A 9,330-nucleotide genomic window follows, 5' to 3' on the forward strand; every position below is an offset into this window, starting at 1 on the left:
CAAAGGGACTGGTCACTGGAAGCGGAACTGCCCCAAGTATTTGGTGGATAAGAATGATGGCAAAGTGAACAAAGCTATATTTGATATACATGTTATTGATGTGTACTTTACTAGTGTTTATAGCAACCCCTCGGTATTTGATACTGGTTCAGTTGCTAAGAGTAGTAACTCGAAACGAGAGTTGCAGAATGAACAGAGACTAGTTAAGGGTGAAGTGACGATGTGTATTGGAAGTGGTTCCAAGATTGATATGATCATCATCGCACACTCCCTATACTTTCGGGATTAGTGTTGAACCTAAAATAAATGTTATTTAGTGTTTGCGTAGAGCATGAATATGATTGGATCATGTTTATTGCAATACGGTTATTCATCTAAGTTAGAGAATAATTGTTGTTCTGTTTACATGAATAAAACCTTCTATGGTCATACACCCAATGAAAATGGTTTGTTGGATCTCGATCGTGGTGATACACATTTTCATAATATTGAAGCCAAAAGATGCAAAGTTAATAATGATAGTGCAACTTATTTGTGGCACTGCCGTTTAGGTCATATTGGTGTAAAGCGCATGAAGAAAGTCCATGCTAATGGGCTTTTGGAATCACTTGATTATGAATCACTTGATGCTTGCGAACCATGCCTTATGGGCAAGATGACTAAGACTCCGTTCTCCGTAACAATGGAGCGAGCAACTGACTTATTGGAAACAATACATACTGATGTATGCGATCCGATGAGTGTTGAGGCTCGCGGCGGGTATCTTTATTTTCTGACCTTCACAGATGATTTGAGCAGATATGGGTATATCTACTTGATAAAACATAAGTCTAAAACATTTGAAAAGTTCAAAGAATTTCAGAGTGAAGTGGAAAATCATCGTGACAAGAAAATAAGGTTTCTATGATCTGATCGCGGAGACAAATATTTGAGTTACAAGTTTGGTCTTCAATTAAAACAATGTGGAATAGTTTCACAAATTCGTGCCACCTGGAACACCACAGCATAATGGTGTGTCTGAACGTCATAACCGTACTTTATTGGATATAGTGCAATCTATGATGTTTCTTACCGATTTACCACTATAGTTTTGGGGTTATGCATTACAAACAGCTGCATTCATGTTAAAAAGGGCACCATCTAAATCCGTTGAGACGACACCGTATGAACTGTGGTTTGACAAGAAACCAAAGTTGTCGTTTCTTAAAGTTTGGGGCTGCGATGCTTATGTGAAAAGGTTTCAACCTGATAAGCTCAAACCCAAATCGGAGAAGTGGGTCTTCATAGGATACCCAAAAGAAAATGTTGGGTACACCTTCTATCACAGATCCGAAGGCAAGATATTCGTTGCTGAGAATGGATCCTTTATAGTGAAGGAGTTTCTCTCGAAAGAAGTGAGTGGGAGGAAAGTAGAACTTGATGAGGTAATTGTACCTTCTCCCGAATTGGAGAGTAATTCATCACAGAAATCAGTTCCAGTGATGCGTACACCAATTAGTGAGGAAGTTAATGATGATGATCATAAAACTTCGGATCAAGTTACTACAGAACTTCGTAGATCAACCAGAGCACGATCCGCACCAGAGTGGTACGGTAATCATGTACTGGAAGTCATGTTACTAGACCATGATAAACCTATGAACTATGAGGAAGCGATGATGAGCCCAGATTCCACGAAATGGCTTGAGGCCATGAAATCTGAGATGAGATCCATGTATGAGAACAAAGTATGGACTTTGGTTGACTTGCCCAATGATCGGCGAGCCATTGAGATTAAATGGATCTTCAAGAGGAAGACGGACGCTGATAGTAGTGTTACTATCTACAAAGCTAGAATTGTCGCAAAAGGTTTTCGACAAGTTCAAGGTGTTGACTATTGTCGGGGATATACCCCGCGGCGTAAACCGGCTGGAAGTATAACCCGGCCGGACTTGGCGGTTTATTTGAGACCCCGCTTACACTTGGCGATTCACTGGCGACCCGCCCTGACCTGGCGGTTTACAAGCAACCCGCCTAGTCATTATGACTCACTGGTGACCCGGCGGGTGGATCAGACGGATGACAAGGCCCAAGGCCCAGAAGGCTGGTTCATGTTAATAGTGGGCCGGTTTAAGAGGAAGACATAAGGAATATTCTCCTACAAATGAAGCAAGACTAGGATTCCACTTGTAATAGAGTAATCCTAATCCAACTAGGAATAGTCATGTAAACCGCCCCTTCAACATATATAAGGAGGGGCAGGGCTCCCCAAAGGGGGAGGAGCAAGAAGAAACAATCTCTAGGGCTAGACACAAAGAGCCGGTTTACCGGCGACTCCCTCGTGATCATAATGAGACCTAGCCTCAAACAGCATGTAGGGCTATTACTGGATGATGTTTCCCGGGGCCCGAAGCTGTCTAAATCCTTGTTTTGTGTTGCGTCTCTCGATTCCGCTCAACCCCTCTCAAGCTACCACATAGATGCGTTGGCCTCGCGACTAAGTCCTGACACTAAGGACATCTGCCGTGACAAAACCACGACAGTTGGTGCCCACCGTGGGGCTCGCGCACGGTGGTGTTGAGTTCTTGGAGGGATTTTTTCCAAGGCTTCGAGGAGTTCACGTGTTTCCGGATGAAGAAGAACCGATTTGGAAGACGTGCAATTTGTGAGATTTGTGTTCAAAGGAAAATTAGGGCTGTGTGCGTCGCCGTCGCATCATCTCAATCCGCCGAGTCCGAGACAAGATCTTTGGCACGAGGTGATTTTGTCGGCCACGTTACTACTCCGAGGTCGACGGGAGTTCAAGCGATCCATCCGACCACAGGTTCCACGGAGCTACCGCAGCCACAGTCGTCCCTGTTGTTCTGCCGCGTTGCAGCTGCCGTTCTGTACGTAGCGTCCGCAGTAGCGGGTGCTCACGAGGGAATCAAGTCCTGAGGCAAACATCAATCTGCCGCGGCTGCTTTGTGCGTGAGACCAAAATCAAGTCATCAACTACTACTCCATCATCCACTATGACGTGTGAAGGCACTAGTCAAACTGATGGGTCAAACCAAGCACGACCCGGAGGAGATCTCGGTCGCACGGAGTCGGCCTCGGTCCACGCGCCGCATCAAGTTATCACCGCGCCTCCGAGCTATTACGGCTGGCCTGGGCCTTGCCGTCGCCACTACTGCACTTCTGAACCGCCGCTGTGCTGGATCACCTTCTGCCTCCGTCGACCCTGTGCCAAGCGGCCTGCCATCATCGTCGACCCGCGGGTGCCGCCGCTGCTACTTTGAGCCGCTGGCCGCCGAGCCTCCCAAACCGCCGGCCTCCGAGTGTTGTGAGCCGGCCCGACCGGGTTGCCGTCGAGCCACCCCGGCCAAAGCGGGCTCACCTACGCCTCGCCCTCGACCCAGCAGCCTCAAGCCGCCTATACATCCGCTAGTCTGCCTCGATATCCCTTTCGGGTTGCCGCCTGCTTTGCCTGTTTCCGTTCCGAGCTGCCCTGTTGAGCCACGCAGCACCTTCAGCCTCCACCGCCGTTTTATCCTTGTGGAGAGCAGCCTCGCGCCTCCAACGTTGAACCGCCTCCGCTGCCGCCCGCAAGGTACTCATCGTCTAGCAGGTGCCCCTCGGCCGAGGCGCCTCGGCTGTTGCTGCCGTCTTCGCTGGCCCTGTCTTCGCGGTCTTCTGCCCACGCCTCGTTGGAGTCACCGAGCCGCCGCTCCTGCCGCCGCATGTTGAGCCGGCGCCGCCGGTGAGGTCAACGGTCGTACCCCGCGGCGCCACCTGCACCTGCTGCCGCGGTCATCACAAGCCATTACGGCCAAATTGACCTTGCTCCGCCTCAGCAATATGTGGCAACTTACTGCCGATGATTTGGACGTCATAAAACAGAAGATGGAGGCAGCCAACAAAGCAATTCGTTGATCTACCAAACATGTGAAGGTAACCAGTGCAAGTGGCAGGACCTGGTGATTCAAATCCCAAGGCTGCAGCTGGGGACGCCACTAGCAAGTTGCTGTGCATGCGTGAATTTTTCAAACAGCAAAATCATGCCAAAGGGAGCAAGCCCTCACGCAGAGAAAACAAGCTACAAGATTCATTATCTGAGCTAGACACACACACACACACACACAAAAGGAGTACTACAGCTGCTGATAATGGCAAAAGTAAACTTGGCCGAAACCATTTGGTCAGAAGAAATACAGAGAAGAAGGGAGCAGCTGGACTGGTTAGAGCAACTATGACCCGGAAAAGAACGAAGACTCGACTCTGCCATAGCTGCGGCCGTACCACGCCAACGTGTCTCCGCTGCCGGGCCTCGCCTCGTCGACCCGCCGGTGCGCTTCGGACTCGCCTGCGCCTCCTCGGTTTGGCCGCGCCCGGATTCTCTCTGGCGCCCATGCACCTGCGACGCTCGCACCGGTGGCTTCGCCGTCCGTTTTTGCACACATACATGGAGATCAAGTGCGCGCTAATGGCCGCACTCACATACGTGCGAACAATACCAGGTGCTATTTACCCTATTTATTTTTAAGTACATATTAATTCATCCAAGCAAAACTACTTTGCCCTGCTGCATTTTATATGCAGGAGAATTATTCATTACAAAATGACATTATACCGCGGAGATGGAGGCGTGCCAACATCATTCGGCACAGGTGGTCGCTGTTATTCAACGGACTCCCACACTAGCTTCCAACTCCGTGGCCGTCTCTTGCGACCGGACCGGTTTACAACGCCACGGACGACTCGCCCATCCGCTTTCGCGGCCGGTTCACACGTCCACACCGGCTTACAATGAGGAGGATAACTACTGGCCTAAACATATCAGGTGAAATCCATCCATTATATTTTTATATTATATATTGCTTTCTTTAAAAAAGAGCAATTACTTTGGGTTGCGATGTTTTTTGATGCAGGACAATTGTCCATCGCAAAAACTATGGTCGTGTCATGGATGTATAGCTCGCACCACCATTATAATGCGCTAGCATCTGACCACAACATCAAGCTCGATGAATATATCTGCAAGCCGCCATTCTGCAGACCAGTTTACATCAACATGATGTGGTTAACTCACCCGTCCGCGCCGGCTTACAATGGCGCGGCCGACTCATTTGTCCGAACCGCCTCTGATGCTGCGGTCGTCTTTGTCATCCGTCTCTCGCGGCCTGGTCTATATCAACATACCGGGCCACACCTGTCTGCATGAGCTGTTTATTGAGTATGAGCAAGTCACAGCTTGGGTAGCCCGGTTTTCTTTCAACAAAATGGAGGCAAATTATCACATACTATCAACCGCCATCTGCACTGGGTGGCTCAATGGGCAGGCGCACAAGTCGCCGCCACTACAGTTTGGTTAACTTCAAATCGCCAGTTGGAAGGAACCATTGGCCGAGTTGCTGACACAGCTCATACGGGATCATTTATAACCCGCCGCAGTCACCTCAACCTTCTGTGGATTCACATCGTGCTATCAACACCAATGATATACAACTTATGCCGGTTTATATCACGGTCAAATATGGAGAGTCTCAAGCCAACTCCTCGAGTCACCTTTGAGACTCGGGGGCTACGATGACATGGCTCAGCAAATCTTGCCAGTTTAAGCAAATTTAAGAACCCCAGGACGATGGAGGGAAAGATAACCCGGTCCCGGAGGCTACTGTTATATTGATGAAAATTTAAAGGCCGTCAGAAAATTTCCGGCTTAGAAAGTATATGACAGTTACAAAATCCCGGCTCAATGAAGAAGTTTCGGGTCATCAGAAGGATTCCGGTTTAAAATCCGGTTCAAGGGAAGTCAGTCTCGCTGAAGCTCTCAAATATCTGGTTTACAATCCGGTTCAAGGGAGATCTGTCTCCCACAAAGCTCTGAAGCTCTCAAATTCGGTTTAAGAATGTCCGATTCAGAAAGGAATTAACTTCTCGCAAGTTCGAGTTTAAAAGCCGTCAGAAAATTTCCGGCTGAAAATGAAGTTTCCGGTTTAAAATCCGGTTCAAGGGAAAGGTGCCTCCCACAAAGCTTTGAAGCCCTCAATATCCGGTTCAAAATCCCGGTTCAAGAAGAATTTATCTCTTGCAAAAAGTTAAAGGTTGCCGAAGAGGACCTGCAGCCATGATGCGCGGTTCAAACATGGGTATCCTGCCTTATTGGCTTATCATGTGTGGTTACATGGGGGTTTCTGTTCATAAAGCGGCGTCCGGTTTACCCCTTGATTTAGCTTATCAAAGCTTTCTACAATATCACTTGGGGGCTTGGTCGTATCCGAACCATAGCTACACCTCTTGATCGGCGCAATGCCACAACATCACTTGGGGGCTTGGTCGTATCCGAACCACAGTCACACCTCTTGATCGGCGCAATGCCACAACATCACTTGGGGGCTTGGTCGTATCCGAACCATAGCTACACCTCTTGATCGACGCAATGCCACAGCATCACTTGGGCGCTTGGTCGTATCCGAACCATAGCTACACCTCTTGATCGACGCAATGCCACAGCATCACTTGGGGGCTTGGTCGTATCCGAACCATAGCTACACCTCTTGATCGGCGCAATGCCACAGCATCACTTGGGGGCTTGGTCGTACCCGAACCATAGCGACACCTCTTGATCGGCGCAATGCCACAGCATCACTTGGGGGCTTGGTCTTATCCGAACCACAGTCACACCTCTTGATCGGCTCAAAGCCACATTAATCCGGGGCCAAAGAGAGTATTGTAAAACAACAGCTCAAACATAGGCACCCACTGAGCACAGCTCACAATGTTGCTTGGGGATTCTTTGCTATCGAATTTAGGGCATGGCAGCCCGTGAAAAGCCTCGACTACAACGGTTTTTATTTGCCTTTTGCTAAGCTTTTCTTTCTTTTGACAAGATTTGTGATGTTTTCAAACCGGTGTTCATCAATCCGGTTAAGTTGTCAATTACAAGTTGTCAGTGCATGATCAAGTTACAATCCGGAGACTATCAGCCCGGTCTGGTTTCGACTATAAGTCGCCAGTATTATATATGGTTAATCCGGTGTTTATCACAACCCGGTACGGTTTTATCATAAACCGGCACAATATGGAAGGAGTTATCATTACTCAAGATTGGGGTTATCACTCTTACTATAAAAAGTTGGTAAACCAACGATGTGATTCAATGTCAAAGGTATGATATATTTCATATTTGATTATTCTTAAGTGCAGCCTTGGTTATAAACCCGGGTTATATGTTGGGCATTATGACCCGTCCGGCGGAAAACCGCCCGGACACTTTAAACTTGTTGTATGCAGAAACAGGTTGAATAAAGTATGATTATAAATCACCGGTGTTTATTAACCCGGCCTGGCTTTCGACTATAAGTCGCCAGTATGATGATAATTTATCCTGTGTTTATTAACCCGGCCTGGCTTTCGACTATAAGTCGCCAGTATATATTTGGATTGCGCCATTGGAATCATGCGCTTATAAATCATTGGGTATATTATTCAAATCTTTAATAGCCAACATGGCTGGATTTCTACTATGGTTATCAATAACCAGTATTATGACTGAGGTTTTCAAAGTCGCTTTAGAGCAATGGCTATTATTTTATCAATGGATATGATTTACTCTACAATGAAGGGAATAGTCCTGAGTCACTGCAGGCTTACGACCCGGCACTTGGGGGCTACATTATTCAAGTTGATATTATATCAAATATGCAAGTCTCATCTCGCTGCAAGCATGCACCATGACACTTGGGGGCTAATGCAAAGTCATTTTTATTGGCCTTATTGAAGACCCGGCTCATCACATCATAATGAACCGGCCCTTGGGGCTACCAATTGCTCCTGTCAACAATTCAAGGTACACAAGTCTTAATCCATTATATTGAAGGGTCCACTGCTCAGTTGGTAAAGCACAAAGTTCTTAACCTTGTGGACGTGGGTTCAAGCCCCATGATGGGGGTTACATCATATGATGTTCTTTTCCAAGAAGTATATATAAAGTCCCATCTCAATATTGTCTTAATGAGCCGGCCCTTGGAGGCTACACGTTGCTGTTAAAATCTGCATGATCATATTTATAAAGTCCCTGCTCCTTATTGCATAATGACCCGGCCCTTGGGGGCTACACTGGTTGAGCATAAGACAATTACAAGTCTCAGGTTGCTGCAAGCATGACAACCCGGTACTTGGGGGCTACATGTGTGGAATATTCAGTTTATGACTAATGATTGAGATGAACAAACCGGATTTCTTCAAAGGTTGCAACACTTATATTGGAGCAAGTCTTAAGCTATCACTATGTTCTCCTCTTAAGACTTGGGGGCTACAGGTATTATGCATATATAAGGAGGAACATCTTCAAATTATCAGTTTTGAGCAAATCAGGAAGATCAATTACATGACCCGGTGTCAACAACAATTATGACCCAGCATCGTCTGTTATATAACTCGGCAATTTTGGTAATGATAAACCGGTAAGTTTTACATCTTCAAGCCGGCTGAATATCAGATGAGTATTTGAAGACCAATATTTTTTAAACCGGCGCTTTGGAAGCCGACTCAAGTGGATTATTCTTCACAATATTTCTCTGTGAGAAACCAATGTCAGCAAATTGAGTATGAAGCTGGTTTATTGACCTAGATTTTCTACAAGAAGGAAATGACAAGGAATTAAGGATGATCAGGTGCCGGATTACAAGAATTCTTAACCCGGAGCATATTCTGTCAAATTTGTTCTTGTGTTTGTTTTACAGGATCGGTTTAACATGGATAAATCCAAATTGAACTGGGGGCTAATGTCGGAGATATACCCCGCGGCGTAAACCGGCTGGAAGTATAACCCGGCCGGACTTGGCGGTTTATTTGAGACCCCGCTTACACTTGGCGATTCACTGGCGACCCGCCCTGACCTGGCGGTTTACAAGCAACCCGCCTAGTCATTATGACTCACTGGTGACCCGGCGGGCGAATCAGACGGATGACAAGGCCCAAGGCCCAGAAGGCCGGTTCATGTTAATGGTGGGCCGGTTTAAGAGGAAGACATAAGGAATATTCTCCTACAAAGGAAGCAAGACTAGGATTTCACTTGTAATAGAGTAATCCTAATCCAACTAGGACTAGTCATGTAAACCGCCCCTTCAACATATATAAGGAGGGGCAGGGCTCCCCAAAGGAGGAGGAGCAAGAAGAAACAATCTCTAGGGCTAGACACAAAGAGCCGGTTTACCGGCGACTCCCTCGTGATCATAATGAGACCTAGCCTCAAACAGCATGTAGGGCTATTACCGGATGATGTTTCCCGGGGCCCGAAGCTGTCTAAATCCTTGTCTTGTGTTGCGTCTCTCGATTCTGCTGAACCCCTCTCAAGCTACCACATAG

The sequence above is a fragment of the Triticum aestivum genome, chromosome 3D (assembly GCF_018294505.1).
Source record: "Triticum aestivum cultivar Chinese Spring chromosome 3D, IWGSC CS RefSeq v2.1, whole genome shotgun sequence".
In the NCBI taxonomy this organism is placed as follows: Eukaryota; Viridiplantae; Streptophyta; class Magnoliopsida; order Poales; family Poaceae; genus Triticum; species Triticum aestivum.